At 42.0% G+C, this 9,107-nt stretch overlaps 1 pseudogene; it reads left to right on the top strand.

The window, feature by feature from the left end:
* The first annotated feature begins 1,794 nt into the window (after positions 1–1,794).
* LOC100662663 (chromatin accessibility complex protein 1-like) lies at positions 1,795–6,030 on the top strand (annotated as a pseudogene).
* Positions 6,031–9,107: the final 3,077 nt, after the last annotated feature.

Raw genomic sequence — 9,107 nt, forward strand, 5'->3', positions numbered from 1 at the left:
GTCAATTCTGACTCATAGCGACCCTCTAGGACAAAGCAGAACTGCTCCATAGGGTTTCCAAGGGGCAACTGGGGGATTCGAACTGCTGACCTTTTGGATAGCAGCCATAGCTCTTAACCACCACGACACCAGGGTTTCCAGAAGGGACCTCAGACAGGATCAGATCCAGTCTTCCCATTTTATAAAAACTCACAGAGTTAGCAGAACTGAAACTAAAGCCCAGGTCTCCTGACCCCTGGGCTACCACTCTTTCTATGTGGGAGAGGTTTGAAATGGGTGTACACAAATGGAATTTGTGCTGGTGCCTGGGTAAAGGGGTAGAGGAGTGCAGTGGATAATACAAAAAAAAACTAAAAAATTTGGTTCTCATTTCTCTATCTTTCTGTTCTTGACAGTGATCTTAACGTGGCTGATATCCCTTCTCCACCTCTGTATAAGAGCCTGTGGGAGGTCAAACAGCTGATGCACTTGGTTACTAACCAAAAGATTGGCGGTTGGAGGCCACCCAGAGGCATCTCAGAAGAACGCCCTAGTGATGTACTTCTGAAAAACCAGCCACTGAAAACGTATGGAGGACAGTTTTACTCTGACACACATGGAGTTACCATGAGTCACAATCGGCTTGACAGCACCCGGTAACTTTGTATAAACTTGTACCTGATGAAATCCATCGAGTAATACCCTGCACTTTTTATTTTTTTTCATGTTCAGGATACAAAATAACATCGCCCATAAAAGCTAGTTAAACCAAAAAAACCAAACCCAGTGCTGTCGAGTCGATTCCGACTCATAGCAACCCTATGGGACAGAGTAGAACTGCCCCATAGAGTTTCCAAGGAGTGCCTGGTGGATTCGAACTGCTGACCTCTTGCTTAGCAGCCACAGCACTTAACCACTATGCCACCAGGGTTTCCAAAAGCTAGTTACAGATGCAGAATTAGATATGGTTAGGTGTGTAAAATTAAATACACCAATGTTCAAATCCCAAGCTTTATAGACTCCATTACAAAGGAAGGTAAAAGTCTAAATCCCTTCTCAGCCACTTACTTGCTAGCATGCTGCTGAGCATTTTACTTAATCTCTCCTTGACTAAGGTTCCTCCTTTGTAAAACGGGAATAAAACTACTACCTCAATGGGTTGCTTTGAGTATTATGTGAGATATAGTTTGCAAAGCACTTAGCATTTTGCCTAACGAAGTTAAGTGTTCAATATTCAGCAGGGATATTATAAGTGATCTTGGTGTTCTTATCTTTAATGTGGAATCCCTGGTTGGCACCAATGGTTAAGCACTCTATTACTTAAAGAAAGCTCGGTAGTTCAAACCCATCCAGCGGCGCACTGAAAGACAGGGCTGGCAATCTGTTTCTGAAAGGTCACAGACTTGAAAATCCTATTGCAGTGCAACGGATCACTTTTATGTGGCCTTTCTCACCATGGTCTCATAACTCCCACCAAAAAACTAGATGGGACTATGCAAATAAGGTGCTTGTGGCCCTCCAAGGGGGTTGCATAGCTTGTTAAAAATGCCAATAAAGTGCATGCCCCCCTTGTGCGGTGGAACCATGTAAATAAGGTGTATGAGAACCAGCAAGGCACTTTATCAGTTTTGCCAGCCACCTAGGCTTAAAATGAGCCATTCCACAGGCAGATGTGGATGAGGAGGGGAGGAGAGAGAACCTCACTACCACCAAGAAGAAACAGCTAGGAGTACAGCCTGTCCTTTGGACCAGAGATTCCTATCCTGAAAACCTCCTAGACCCAGGAGGCAAAGAGAGAGGGCTGTAACACTGGGGATGGTGAGAAGCAGCAAGAGTGAAATAGCAATAGCAGAGGCAGCAGAACCAGGAGACAGTGTAACGGGGTTCCTGGTCCATGGAGTGAGGAAGCTGAGTGCCTTCGGGCAGGAGGCTTGCTGGGAGAGTGGGGTGCCTCTGGGGACGTCGGGAACAACAGGGCAAGAGAGCTGAGTGCCCTTAGGTTGAGGCTTACTGGCAGAGTGGGGTATCTCCAGGTACTTACTGGCAAAGCTAAAGAGCTTTCTAACACTTGCCTGAGCAGGTAGAGGCCAGGTCAAGGGGTTGAGGTGCCCAGGGCCAGAGAGAGGCCTGCCTGCGGACATGGCTGAGAAGAGGCTGTCCTGATGGAAGAGCTGTACCCTGAAATTCCTGAACCTGAACCTGTTAATTCCCTAATGAACCCCTTAATCTTGAGCATTGTCTATGAGTTCTGTGTGACCACTGCAATGAATTATTGAACCCAGCAGAGAAGTAGAGAGTGCCATGGGAGGGACAGTTGTGTCAAAATTGGCAAAAAGGTTGGAGAGAGAAGGTATGTCTGACCTCTGCCTCATAAGAATAGCCTTAGGCTGTTAATCTTGAAGTCAGAGGAGGTTAGATGTCTCTGCCACATCATTTTTACACCTATGGAGCACAGGTTTACTTTGCACACAGATGTTGGACTTTGGGGAACACTGCCGAGTGCTTCCCAATGCAGCACATTAAAACGCATTGCTGTCAAGTTGATTTTGACCCATAGTCACCCCATAGGAGCAGAACAGAGTAGAACTGCCCCATAGGGTTTCCAAGGCTGTATTTTCTACAGAAGCAGATTGCCACATCTTTCTCTCATGCAGCAGCTGGTAAATTCGAATGCTGACCTTTCTATTAAGCAGTCAAGTGCTTAAAGGCTGCACCACTAGGGCTCCTTCCCACTAGAGCACACAAGAAAAAGGAAATGAATATCAACATATGAACCTCCCTTAAGAATACCCTAAAGCTCACTTCTAGCCACCTCTTGATAACAAAAGCATTGCTTAGTGTGTGATGTTGCTTATTAGAGGAATGAAAGAATGCTGAACTAGGACTGGAATTTGAAAAATGTACCCTGAAGCAAGAGCTGGGTCTACAAATACTTTCAAGATAGCTCATTCTCCCCAGCTGAGTTTGACGTGTGTTTTAATTTGGGTCCTCCCAGAAGTAGTAGTAGTAGAGTATAACTAATTTATTTAAGAAGTGTGGGTAACACCAGAAAGGAAGTAAGGAAATGATATAAGGAAGTGAAGGCATCCAATACGAGATGATCTATTAAACCAGCTAACACAGTGGGCAATCCTGCCTCAAAATTCTGGGAAGTGATATAAAACACCTCTCAGAGTTATCCTACCTGATGGCTAAAAGCACACCTTTTATAAGTCACCACTTGAGGGCTACTTACAGGGGATGTTAATTCTTAGCATTTAAAGCTCAGCTATATACAGGGACAGTGCAACTTTTTACAGTTCTAGTTTAAAAAAAAAAAAAGAAAGAAAATCCTGAGAAAGAGAGGCAGATACTAGGAGCTAGAAGTCCTCAGAAACACAATTGAATGTCTGAGGCACACGAGCAGGGTACTGACAGCACCAGCTATAGGGGTCATAATGCCTACTTGTACAGTGGTGGTGCATCATAAATTCCAGCAAATACTCTGAGACTCTACATAGCAGGCTGTCTTCGGGTCATCACATTGCCCAGTGTGATGGTTAAGGTCGTTTCTCAACTCAGCTGGGCCATGATTCTCAGTGGTTTGAAAGTTAGGTAATGATGTAGTTTGGCAGTTGTGTAACAGTGTAATTTGGCAGACATGTAATGATGTAGTCATCTCCCATGAGGTGATCTGATGTGATCAGCCAATCAGCTGTAAAGGGAGTTTCCTCAGGGGTGTGTCCTGTGTCTAATATATATATGGATGTTCTGGCAAAGTTTGCTTGCTTGCTCTGGGCTCTGCATCTGGCTCATTACCATCTGACCTCCTGTTCGTGGACTTGAGCCAGTGGCCTGCCAATCTTGGATTTGTCAGCCTCCACAGCCCATGAGCCAGTGGCCTGCCATCTGATCTGCCTATCTTGGGTTCATCAGCCCTTGCAGCTATGTGAGTCAAGAGAACCCTCCATCATGACACCTGACCCACAGACTTGGGACTTGCCCACTGTTATGGATTGAATTGTGTCCCCTAAAAACGTCTGTCAACTTGTCTAGGCCATGATTCCCAGTGTTGTGTGTGTCCATGATTTTGTCATCTGATGTGCTTTTCCTGTGTGTTGTAAATCCTACCTCTATGATGTTAATGAGGCAGGATTAGAGGCAGTTATGTTAATGAGGCAGGACTCAATCTATAAGATTAGGTTGTGTCTTAAACTAACCTCTTTTGAGATATGAAACAGAAGAAACAAGCAGAGAGACATGGGGACCTTTTTCCACCAAGAAACAAGAGCCAGGAGAATAACGTGTCCTTTGAACCTGGGGTTCCTGCACTGAGGAGCTCCTGGATCAGGGGAAGATTGATGACAAGGACCTTCCCACAGGGTGGACAGAGAGAGAAAGCCTTCCCCTGGAGCTAGCATCCTGAATCTGGACTTCTGGCCTCCTAGACTGTGAGAGAATAAAATTTTCTTTGTTAAAATCACCCACTTGTGGTATTTCTGTTATAGTAAAAAAATAGCACTAGATAACTAAGACACCTGCCTCTACGCCATGTGAGGCATTTCCTTGAGATAAATCTCTCTCTCTTTCTCTATATATATGTGCTTCACTGGTTTTGCTTTTCTAGAGATCTCAGACAAGACACCCAGCGGCCATGACTTCTGGGAGAATCAAAACCTTGGGACCATTAAACCTGGAACGAAAAATTAAAGACATCAAGCTCAGTGATTACAAACAGTCAATAGTCTGAAACCAGAATGTAAATAAATCTTTGAGCTGATGTGTGTGTTTATGTGTTTGGGGAAGGAGAGGGAAGTAGACCTACAGATCCTGGAAAACACACTCACATTCATATACACGTGATTACTCCTTTAAAGATTTGGTAAATTCATTTAATGCAAGAAGACATTTCGTTACCTTACTATTTCCCTTGCCTCCTCATCATCTTCTATATTACACCATGTTTTTTTTTTTTTTTTTTCTGTTAGTGGAAGTTTTAAAACCTGGTCCAAAATTACATTTAAGATTTATTCACACAATGCCATTTGACATATAAGTGCTTTATCTTTCAGTTGCAGACTTCTCTATTTGCTATGTTATATTATATTTCACTAAAATGCCAGCATCTTGAATCACTGAGCTGGAAGGGACTTAAGGAGATCAGTTTTTCCAGTTCCCTGCTTAGTAACAAATAAATGCAGGACATATCCTGAACAAATGGGTATCTCCAGATATTTCTTTTTTATCTGTTAACTCTAGTTATTCCTAAAAATGACAAGATTTTAATAAAGTTGAAAGTTTGCCATCGGCTGCTACCAGAGAGGTTGGCGGCTTGAACATACCCAACAGCTCTATGGAAGAAAAGGCCTGGTGATCTGCTTTTGTAAAGATTACAGCCAAGAGCTCTCCAGTACCAACTCTGTTGGCAGGAGTAGGTGATGGCAAGCTAGTGGTTTGGTCTGCTGCTGCCGCACTGGGGCAGGAGGTGGAGAGATCGTAGACTTGGTCGTTGGAAAAGAGAAAGGCAAGGCAGGGAGCAGTGGATGGTGTTGCTACCTTTGTCCCAAATCCGGGTCATCATGAAAAGCTCCCTCAAGGTGCCCAGCATTATATTAACCAGGAGTCATCGGTGTTCATGGCCAAGACCATGGAACTCTTGGTTCAGTATCTAGCTACCTGCTCCTACAAACATGGCAGTGGGCAAGAAAAGAAAGCACTGACTTACTGTGATTCATCAGACACAGCAGAGGAATCAGAAACTTCGATTTCTTGCAGATGTATTACCAAAGAAGATTTTGGTTAGTGAATACCTGAAAATCCTTAAAGAGAAGAAGAGGGAAGAAGACAAGGAGGAAGAGAATGACAATGATGATGAAAGTGACGATGATGAAGCCAAATCCTAAACCAAAAATGAAATGCTTTACAGATCAGCCTGGCGAGTCCTTCTGGATGAGCAGCATTGCTTCAGTACAAGCACAGCTCTGCGACTTCAGTCTCTTCACTTTTCAGAGACTTCAAGGAGATGGATCTCTCCTGGCTAAGACAGAGCACCTAACACAGTAAGCAGTCAACAGGAAGTAGTAACACAAACAGCAGCCCCTACTTCAGGTCCACATTGCAGATGAAGGCTACTGAGAACGAGCTGCCTGCAGTCAGGTACTGCCAGTTGGTCAGCTACAGCTATAAGCTGCAGAGGCAAAGGCAACTTTGTTCAAGTTTTTAATTTACAGACAGATTTTGAAGAGCTTCTAAAAATCAGTTGTATAAATTCATATATGTATAATTTGAAGTTAGGTCTTGAAGACAACTAGATCCAATTTTAGTTAAATATGTAGTTTATGGTAGTGTGTTACATTTGGGAGCCTTGATGGTGCAATAGTTAAGAGCTTGGCTGCTACCCAAAAGGTCAACAGTTTGAATCCACCAGCTGCTTCTTGGAAACCTCATGGGGCAGCTCTTCTCTGTCCTATAGGGTCACTGTGAGTCAGAATTGACTCAATGACAATAGGTTTGATTTTTTGGAGTTTTCATTCTTTTTTATGTTACATTTGAATTCTTGTATTTCAAGAAAATGTTTTACTTTTTGTCCAAATATTGTAAATTTTTTAACTGTAAAGGGCTATACTTTTTCTTTTCTGTTAAAAAAATCTGTATATGTTTTTACAGAAAATATGTTTTATGGAAAAAAAAAAGATTACAGCCAAGAAAATCCCAGGAGGCAGTTCTAATCTGTAATGCACGGGGTCACCATGAGTCAGGGGCCAACTCAACAGCAGCTAACAACAACACAAAAGCACAACAATAAAGTTGTATATTTTAAGATACAGAAAGCTTATTCGAATGGAATTTATCAGTAGTACCAGCTCTAGTCGCCGATGAGTCAGTTCCAACTCATAGCATCCCTATGTGCGTCAGAGTAAAACTGTGCTCCGTATGGTTTCCAGTGACTGGTTTTTCAGGAGGAGATCACTAGGGCTTTCTTTTGAGGGACCTCTGGGTGGACTCGAACCTCCAACCTTAAGGTTAGCAGCCAAGCGCACTAACCATTTGCACCACTCAGGGGCTAGAATGAAATTAGGTAATATCTATTCAGGCTTTTCATGCAAAGTGATTTTTGCTACATAATTCATGTCAGTAGGTTACCTATTATATAATTGATTACTTGCAATAATGGAACATTCACTATTATTCAAAGCAGTTTATTTTTTCCATTGTTGGGAGTATCTAATTTCTAGAAATTCTTTTTAAAAACTGAACCAGGCACCCATTTAACTTCTGCCTATTAAGCCAGCTCTTAAACTCTAGAGCAAATTTAAACAAATCAACTTTTACCACAAGACCTAGAAAAAGTCCTTTATCTTTTTGTGCCTCATGTCCTTGTCCAGCAATAAGATTCAAGACTTCTTTCATCCTATGGCTCTAAGGCATCTTTCGTCTTCTGGGATTCTCTAAACACTGTGATACAAACATGCACTTTAAATGATTCCCTTCCTTCACAATGCAAGCTAACACTGATTAAAAATTATATTGATTATTTTAATCAGTTTGATGTTCCAGCCACCATTTCATGTGTTATTTCATCTTAATATAGTACCTCCTATCTTCTATATATCAGAATGCTGAATGATTTCCTTTGGCTCCAACCCTCGATGTGTTTTTCAAAAATGGAGTCTTTGCACTGATTCTTTATTCCAGCTTTAGCAACAGTTATTAAATATACAACTACAATTGTCAAATCATAGCTTTATGTTGAAACTGGACCACGTTAAGTAGTATACAACTGGGATAGGAAGTAAACATTTGCCACTGGGGGAAAATTCAATTGTAGCTAATGATTTAGTGGTAATTTTAATACATGCCATGTAAGCAGTTTTGTGTTGTGAACTGTGTGTCTTAGTTAGCATTTGTAAATACAATTTATATATTATTTTCAAGGGGTTCTTATCTCTTTTTATTAGTTTTTTTTTTTTTTTTTCAAACACTCCCCTGGAACCTGTTGGCAGGTTATTAATATGAGGGTATGAGAAGGGAGCTTCTGAAGTTCAGTGCCTTGCTCAAGACCCCAGAGTGTTAGAGGGAAGAGCTCAGTGCTAACTCAGTATTTCCAAATCCAAAACTGGATGAGACTGCGGGATTGAGGTTACTGTCCTCAAAGCCAGTTCAAAAATGTAGTCCTTAATGATCTTGGTTTGCTCACGATACAGTACAAAGTAAATGAGATTGAAGGGACTGGATTCTAGTCCTGAATTTGCCACCAACTGTCCATTTGCCTAGGGACAAGTAACAGCTTACAGTCACCATTCATTCTGATGTACTTAGTCTCATACATCCCCAAACCTGCATATCTCATCATTTAACACTTTAATGCTGATAAGAGAGAGGAAATGAAGAAATGAAGAGTAAGTTTCATGAAAGCTAAATGTGCCCCTGTCTGGACCTGGGCTGATCACCAGTTGGGGGAAGCCTTCTAACTCGGGTATGTTCATTTTCTCATTTATAATACAAGATGTTTGGATCATCTGCCAACTATCATAAATGAGTCATACATGATTTCATGTATATCATATAAGGCCTACTATCTTCATTTATAGATGAAAAACTAAAGCCATACACACATTAAGAAAATTTCCCAAGATCACAAATTAGGACATGGCAGAGTCAGATTATAAAGTGACAATATATATAAAGCCTCAAATTTAATGATCCTATTATTTTTGGCCACCACCCATCTGACAGTTTGTTATACTGTGGTGGCTTGTGTGTTGCTATGATGCTGGAAGCTATTCCACCTGTTATACTGTGGTGGCTTGTGTGTTGCTATGATGCTGGAAGCTATTCCACCAGTATTTCAAATACCAGCAGGGTCACCCACGGTGGACAGGTATCCGCAGAGCTTCTAGGAAAAAAAAGGGGGCTGGTGTTCTGCTCCCGAAAACCAGCCAATAGAAACCTGTTGGATCACAATAGAACACTGTCCGGCTTGCCTGATGTGGACATATTATCAGGAGGGATCAATCATTGAGGAGGACATCATCTCTGGTGAAGTGGAGGGCTAGCAGCAGCACAGAAGATCCTTGATGAGATGGATAGACATGATAACTGCAATGATGAACTCGAACATACTAGAGATAATGATGATGATGCGTGAC

This window comes from Loxodonta africana, chromosome 22 (assembly GCF_030014295.1).
Source record: "Loxodonta africana isolate mLoxAfr1 chromosome 22, mLoxAfr1.hap2, whole genome shotgun sequence".
NCBI classification, from domain to species: Eukaryota; Metazoa; Chordata; class Mammalia; order Proboscidea; family Elephantidae; genus Loxodonta; species Loxodonta africana.